Raw genomic sequence first — 9,028 nt, forward strand, 5'->3', positions numbered from 1 at the left:
CTGGATCTCAAGAATGACCGCCAATTGATTCTAGCCTATACCACGAAGGTTCCAATCTTAGATTAGAAACCCAAGAGATACGCATTCAAGCCATTGCTAGTAGAACAGAGGTGGTTGTCAGGCACATGTTCATAGGTGAGAATGATGATGAGTGTCACGGATCATCACATTCATCAAATTGAAGAACGAATAAATATCTTAGAGAAGAAGCAGGCGTGAATTGAATAGAAGAACAATAGTAATTGTATTAATTCATGAAGAACAGCAGAGCTCCACACCTTAATCTATGGTGTGTAGAAACTCCACCATTGAAAATACATAAGAACAAAAGGGTCTAGGCATGGCCGTGAGGCCAGCCCCCAAACGTGAAAAGGTCTATGAAAGTATGGTTAAAAGATGAAAATACAATAGCAAAAGGTCCTATTTATGGAAAACTAGTAGCCTAGGGTTACAAAAATAGGTAATTAATGCAGAAATCTTCTTCCGGGCCCACTTGGTGTGTGCTTAGGCTGAGCATTGAAGCTTCCATGTGTAGAGACTTTTCTTGGAGTTAAACACCAGCTTTTGTGCCAGTTTGGGCGTTTAACTCTAGCTTTTGTGCCAATTCTAGCGTTTTGACGCCAGAATTCTTATGCTGACTTTGAACGCCAGTTTGGGCCATCAAATCTTAGGCAAAGTATAGACTATTATATATTTCTGGAAAGCTCAGAATGTCTACTTTCTAACACAATTACAAGCGCGCCAATTGGGCTTCGGTAGCTCTAGAAAATCCACTTCAAGTGCAGGGAGGTCAGAATCCAACAGCATCTGCAGTCCTTTTTCAGCCTCTGAATCAGATTTTTGCTCAGGTCCCTCAATTTCAGCCAGAAAATACCTGAAATCACAGAAAAATACACAAACTCATAGTAAAGTCCAGAAATGTGATTTTTATTTAAAAACTAATAAAAACATAATAAAAACTAACTAAAATATTCTAAAAACATACTAAAAATAATGCCAAAAAGCGTATAAATTATCCGCTCATCACAACACCAAACTTAAATTGTTGCTTGTCTCCAAGAAACTAAAAATCAAATAGGATAAAAAGAGTAGAATGTACAATGAATTCCAAAAACATCTATGAAGATCAGTATAAATTAGATGAGCGGGGCTTTTAGCTTTTTGCTTCTGAACAGTTTTGGCATCTCACTTTATCCCTTGAAGTTCAGAATGATTGGCTTCTATAGGAACTCAGAATTCAAATAGTGCTATTGATTCTCCTAGTTCAGTATGTTGATTCTTGAACACAGCTACTTTATGAGTCTTGGTCGTGGCCCTAAGCACTTTGTTTTCCAATATTACCACCGGATACATAAATGCCACAGACACATAACTGGGTGAACCTTTTCAGATTGTGACTCAGCTTTGCTAGAGTCCCCAATTAGAGGTGTCCAGGGTTCTTAAGCACACTCTTTTTGTTTTGGACCACGACTTTAACCGCTCGGTCTCAAGTTTTCACTTGACACCTTCACGCCACAAGTACATGGTTAGGGACAGCTTGGTTTAGCCGCTTAGGCCAGGGTTTTATTCCTATGGGCCCTCCTATCCACTGATGCTCAAAGCCTTAGATCCTTTTTATTTTACCCTTGCCTTTTGGTTTAAAGGGCTATTGGCTTTTTCTGCTTGCTCTTTTTTTTCTTTTTCTTTCTTTCTCTTCTTTTTTTCTCCTTTTTTTTTGCCATTTTTTTTCGCAAGCTTTTCACTGCTTTTTCTTGCTTCAAGAATCAATTTTATGATTTTTCAGATCATCAAATAACATTTCTCCTTTTCCCATCATTCTTTCAAGAGCCAACAATTTTAACATTCTTAAACAACAACTTCAAAAATATGCACTGTTCAAGCATTCATTCAGAAGACAAGAATTATTGCCACCACATCAGAATAATTAAACTGTTTTAAAATTTGAAATTCATGCACTTCTTTTCCTTTTCAATTAAAACACTCTTTATTTAAGAAAGGTGATGGATTCATTTTCATAGCTTTAAGGCATAGACACTTAGACACTAGTGATCATGTAATAAAGACACAAACATAAATAGACATAAGGCATAATTTTTGAAAAAACAGAAAATAAAGAACAAGGAAATTAAAGAACGGGTCCACCTTAGTGATGGCGGCTTGTTCTTCCTCTTGAAGATCTTATGGAGTGCTTGAGCTCCTCAATGTCTCTTCCTTGCCTTTGTTGCTCCTCTCTCATAACTCTTTGGTCTTCTCTAATTCCATGGAGGAGGATGGAATGCTCTTGGTGCTCCATCCTTAATTGTCCCATATTGGAACTTAATTCTCCTACGGAGGTGTTAATTTGCTCCCAATAGTTTTGTGGAGGAAAATGCATCCCTTGAGGTATCTCAGGGATTTCATGATGAGGAGTTTCCTCATGCTCTTGTCCATGAGTGGGATCTCTTGTTTGCTCCATCCTTTTCTTAGTGATGGGCTTGTCCTCATCAATGAGGATGTCTTCTTCTATATCAGCCGAATTGCAAAGGTAACAAATGAGATGAGGGAAGGCTAACCTTGCCAAAGTGGAGGACTTGTCCGCCACCTTGTAGAGTTCTTGGGATATAACCTCATGAACTTCTACTTCCTCTCCAATCATGATGCTATGGATCATGATCGCCCGGTCTATAGTAACTTCAGACCGGTTGCTAGTAGGAATGATTGAGTGTTGGATGAACTCCAACCATCCCCTAGCCACGGGCTTGAGGTCATGCCTTCTTAGTTGAACCGGCTTCCTTCTTGAATCTCTCTTCCATTGAGCGCCCTCTTCACAAATGTCTATGAGGACTTGGTCCAACCTTTGATCAAGGTTGACCCTTCTAGTGTAGGGGTGTACATCTCCTTGCATCATTGGCAAGTTGAATGCCAACCTTATATTTTCCGGATTGAAATCTAAGTATTTCCCTTGGACCATTGTAAGCCAATTCTTAGGGTCCGGGTTCACACTTTGATCATGGTTCTTGGTGATCCATGCATTGGCATAGAACTCTTGAACCATTAAGATTCCAACTTGTTGAATGGGGTTGGTGAGAACTTCTCAACCTCTTCTTCGAATCTCATGTCGGATCTCTGGATATTCACCATTTTTGAGTTTGAAAGGGACCTCGGGGATCACCTTCTTCTTGGCCACAACTTCATAGAAGTGGTCTTGATGCACCTTTGAGATGAATATCTCCATCTCCCATGACTCGGAGGTGGAAGCTTTTGCCTTCCCGTTCCTCTTTCTAGAGGTTTCTCCGGCCTTAGGTGCCATGATGAGCGGATATTTTATACGCTTTTTGGGGTTAATTTCATATAGTTTTGAGTATGTTCTAGTTAGTTTTTAGTCTATTTTTATTAGTTTTTAGGAAAAATTCATATTTCTGGACTTTACTATGAGTTGTGTGTTTTTCTGTAATTTCAGGTATTTTTCTGGCTGAAATTGAAGGAGCTGAGCAAAAATCTGATTCAGGCTGAAAAAGGACTGCTGATGCTGTTGGATTCTGACCTCCCTGCACTCAAAGTGGATTTTCTGGAGCTACAGAACTCGAAATGGCATGCTTCCATTTGCGTTGGAAAGTAGACATCCAGGGCTTTCCAGAAATATATAATAGTCCATACTTTGCACAAGGATAGATGACGTAAACTGGCGTTCAATGCCAATTCTCTGCCCAATTCTGGCGTCCAGCGCCAGAAAAGGATCAAAAGCTGGAGTTGAACGCCCAAATTGGCACAAAAACTGGCGTTCAAATCCACAAATAGCCTCTGCACGTGAATTGCTTAAATCTCAGCCCCAGCACACACCAAGTGGGCCCCAGAAGTAGATCTCTGCATCATCCATCATAGTTTACTCATTTTTTGTAAACCTAGGCTACTAGTTTAGTATTTAAACAACTTTTAGAGACTTATTTTGCATCTCATGACATTTTAGATCTGAACTTTGTACTCTTTGACGGCATGAGTCTCTAAACTCCATTGTTGGGGGTGAGGAGCTCTGTTGTGTCTCGATGAATTAATGCAAGTATTTCTGTTTTCTATTCAAACACAAACGTTCCTATCTAAGATGTTCATTCGCGCTTAATTATGAGAAGGTGATGATCCGTGACACTCATCACCTTCCTCAAACCATGAACGTGTGCCTGACAACCACCTCCGTTCTATATCCGATTGAATGAGTATCTCTTAGATCTCTTAATCAGAATCTTCGTGGTATAAGCTAGAACTGATGGCGGCATTCATGAGAATCCGGAAAGTCTAAACCTTGTCTGTGGTATTCCGAGTAGGATTCAATGATTGAGTGAATGTAACGAACCTCAAACTCACGAGTGCTGGGCGTAGTGACAGACGCAAAAGGATAGCAGATCCTATTCCGGCATGATTGAGAACCTGCAGATGATTAGCCGTGCGGTGACAGCGCATTGGGAATCTTTTCACTGGAAGGATGGATGGTAGCCATTGACAACGGTGATCCACCTACACACAGCTTGCCATAGGAGGACGTGCGTGCGTGAATCAGAAGACAGAGGAAAGCAGAGATTCAGAAGACAAAGCATCTCCAAAACTCCAACACATTCTCCATTACTGCATAACAAGTAACCTTTAATTTATGCTCTCTTGGTTATTCGCAATTCAACTGATAAACATAATTGACTTCCTGACTAAGATTTACAAGATAACCATAGATTGCTTCAAACCAACAATCTCCGTGGGATTCGACCCTTACGCACGTGAGGTATTACTTGGACGACCCAGTGCACTTGCTAGTCAGTGGTACGAGTTGTGAAAAGTGTGATTCACAATTCGTGCACCAAGTTTTTTGGTGCCGTTGCCGGGGATTGTTCGTGTTTGGACAACTAACAGTTTATTTTGTTGCTTAGATTAGGAAAAATTTCTCCTTTTTTTTGTTTAGAGTCTCTTATTATTGTCGTGTTAAAATTTTAGAATCCTTATTTTCTTTTTAAAATCTTTTTCAAAAAATAATTTTTCTACTAAATTCTGTGCCAAACTTTAAGTTTGGTGTTTTCTTGTTGATTTTTCTTAAAATTTTCAAAAATTTATTTTGGTTTTCTAAAAATTTTAAGTTTGGTGTTCGTCCTTCATGTTCTTGTGTTCTTGTGAGTCTTCAAAGTGTTCTTGAGTTTTTCTTGTGTCTTGATCTTAAAATTTTTAAGTTTGGTGTTCCTTGGTGTTTTCCCTCCAGAATTTTCATTATCCTCAAAAACTCTGGAAAGAGGAGCAGGATAAGCAATTTGCTCGCTTTGCAGATTATCTTAGGACTCTTGAAATAAAGATTCCATTTGCAGAAGCACTTGAGCAAATACCTTCTTATGCCAAGTTCATGAAAGAGATCTTGAATCATAAGAATGATTGGAGAGAAACAAAAAGAGTTATCCTCACTGAAGAATGCAGTGCAGTCATTCTGAAAAGCTTTTCTGAAAAGCTTAAAGACCCTGGGAGTTTTCTGATACCATGCATATTAGAAGGTAATTGCACCAAGACAGCTTTATGCAATCCGCTCCCCTTTCTTGAGATCTCTGAGACGTTTCCTGATGAGCATTTATTTGCCATTCAGGAAGCACCATGGTTTGCCGATATTGCAAACTATAAAGCTGCAAGGTTCATACCCAAGGAGTACAACAGGATACAAAAGAAGAAATTAATTACTGATGCAAAGTATTACTTGTGGGATGAACCCTATCTCTTTAAGAGATATGCAGACGGAATAATCCGTAGGTGTGTGCCTAGAGAAGAGGCACAAAGGATCCTATGGCATTGCCATGGATCTCAATATGGAGGCCATTTCGGAGGTGAGCGAACAGCCACCAAGGTCCTCCAATGTGGCTTCTATTGGCCCACACTCTATAAAGATTCCCGAGAGTTTGTACGTAACTGTGACAGTTGCCAAAGAGCTGGTAATCTGCCTCATGGTTACGCCATGCCTCAACAAGGAATCTTGGAAATTGAGTTGTTTGACGTATGGAGAATTGACTTCATGGGACCTTTCCCACCATCATACTCAAACACTTACATTCTGGTGGCAGTTGACTATGTATCAAAATGGGTTGAGGCTATTGCCACACCCACCAATGATACTAAAATAGTGCTGAAGTTCCTCCAGAAACATATCTTTAGCATGTTTGGTGTCCCTAGAGTACTAATCAGTGATGGGGGCACTCACTTCTGCAATAAACAGCTTTACTCTGCCATGGTTCGGTATAGAATTCGCCACAAGGTGGCCACTCCATATCATCCACAAACTAATGGGCAAGCTGAAGTCTCTAATAGAGAATTAAAGAGAATCCTGGAACGGACAGTAAATACCCGTAGAAAGGATTGGGCACGGAGCTTGGATGATGCTCTGTGGGCTTACAGGACAGCATTCAAGACCCCTATAGGGAACTCTCCATACCAACTTGTGTATGGTAAGGCATGTCACCTGCCCGTGGAACTGGAACATAAGGCCTACTGGGCAACCAGATTCCTAAACTTTGATGCCAAACTAGCAGGAGAAAAACGATTGCTTCAGCTAAATGAGCTAGAGGAATTCAGATCCACAGCTTTCGAAAATGCCAAGCTTTATAAAGAAAAAATAAAAAAAGTGGCATGACAGAAAGCTGTCATCCAGAATCTTTGAACCAGGACAGAATGTTCTGTTGTTTAACTCTAGACTCAGGCTATTCCCCGGGAAACTGAAATCCCGGTGGAGGGGACCATACGTGATTACAAGTGTATCACCATATGGTTATGTGGAGCTTCAAGATATTGATTCTGATAAGAAGTTCATTGTCAATGGACAGAGAATCAAGCATTATCTTGAAGGCAACATTGAGCAAGAATGCTCAAGGCTAAAGCTAGATTAAAAGCGCAGCAAGGTCCAGCTAAAGACAATAAAGAAGCGTTTGCTGGGAGGCAACCCAGCCATGGGGCAACAATCCTCTAAGCATTTTGCCCTACTTTTATTTTTATTTTTATTTGTTTATATAAAGTTCACTGACACTAAGGTGAGGAATCATTTACAGAAGACCTCGGCACACAAAACAGAGAAAAAGAGCTCACTGGCAAGAAAACGCCAGTAAAAGTGTATTTTGGGCGTTCAACGCCCAAAATGGGCATTCACTGGGTGTTGAACGCCAGAAATGGGCACCCACTGGGCGTTGAACGCCAGTAATGGCAGCAGCTGGGCGTTGAACGCCCAGGAGAGCAGCAATTGGGCGCTGAATGCCCAAAACAGGCAGTGTTTGGGCGTTCAAACGCCAGGATGGCAGGGAGGAGACAAAACTCATTTTTGTTCAAAATTTTTCATTCTAAATCTTGATTTTTATACTTCAATTCATTATTTCTTACATAAACATGTCAAGAACCCTGATTTCTAAATTCCATAATTTCTAAAAACCCTACCACTGAAAATATCAAATGTATTTTAATCCATAAGCACCAGGCATCTTTGCAAATTCAATCCAACTCTTTTCAAAAAAATTTTTTATAAATCTATCTTTTTCAACTCATCAATATCTTTTTCAAAACCTCCACTTTATCTTTTTCAAAAAAATTAAATCTATCTTTCTCAAAAATCTTTCATATCCTCTCAATTTTAAACTATATCTTCTCTTATCATATCTTCTATCTTATCTTTTCCAAATAAATCTTTTTATCATATGTTTATCTCTTTTTTCGAAAACCCACCCTCCCCCCTTATAAATTTGAGTTCGGCCTCCCTCCTCTCCCATCAACAATTGCCCCTAGCTCTCCTTCTATCCCTCTCCTTTCTCTTCTTTTGCTTGAGGACAAGCAAACCTCTAAGTTTGGTGTGTTTATCCGCAATCACTAAGATCATGCAGTAATTAGTATCTATTTTGATTTTATCTCCAATTAAGCTATAGTTTATTTTTTTCATCATCAGCAAACATGAATAAAGTAGTAGATCTTTTGAATAAGAGGCAATAAAATTTCGAGTTTTAATAAAAGAAATTCTAATTAGTTAAATGTGGTGGCAATGCTTTCTGTCTTCTGAATGAATTCTTGAACAGTGCATATGTCTTTTGAATTTATTGTTTAAGACTGTTAAATATGTTGGCTCTTGAAAGAATGATGAACATGAGACATGTTATTGATAATCTGAAAAATCATAAAAATGATTCTTGAAGCAAGAAAAAGCAGCAAAGAACAAAGCTTGCAGAAAATAATATATATATGTATATTAAAATAAGCGAAAAAAATTTAGAAAGAAAAAGAAAAAGCAAGCAGAAAAAGCCAAAAGCTCTTAAAACCAAGAGGCAAGAGCAAAAAGCCAATCTGTAATTTCAGGTATTTTTCTGGCTGAAATTGAAGGAGCTGAGCAAAAATCTTATTCATGCTGAAAAAGGACTGCTGATGCTGTTGGATTCTGACCTCCCTGCACTCAAAGTGGATTTTCTGGAGCTACAGAACTCGAAATGGAATGCTTCCATTTGCGTTGGAAATTAGACATCCAGGGCTTTCCAGCAATATATAATAGTCCATAGTTTCCAGAAGGATAGACGACGTAAACTGGAGTTCAATGCCAATTCTCTGCCCAATTCTGGCGTCCAGCGCCAGAAAAGGATCAAAAGCTGGAGTTGAACGCCCAAACTGGCACAAAAATTGGCGTTCAAATCCACAAATAGCCTCTGCACGTGAATTGCTTAAATCTCAGCCCCAGCACACACCAAGTGGGCCCCAGAAGTAGATCTCTGCATCATCCATCATAGTTTACTCATTTTTTGTAAACCTAGGCTACTAGTTTAGTATTTAAACAACTTTTAGAGACTTATTTTGCATCTCATGACATTTTAGATCTGAACTTTGTACTCTTTGATGGCATGAGTCTCTAAACTCCATTGTTGGGGATGAGGAGCTCTACTGTGTCTCGATGAATTAATGCAAGTATTTCTGTTTTCTATTCAAACACGCTTGTTCCTATCTAAGATGTTCATTCACGCTTAATTGTGATGAAGGTGATGATCCGTGACACTCATCACCTTCCTCAAACCATGAA

This window comes from Arachis ipaensis, chromosome B03 (genome assembly GCF_000816755.2).
Source record: "Arachis ipaensis cultivar K30076 chromosome B03, Araip1.1, whole genome shotgun sequence".
Taxonomy (NCBI): Eukaryota; Viridiplantae; Streptophyta; class Magnoliopsida; order Fabales; family Fabaceae; genus Arachis; species Arachis ipaensis.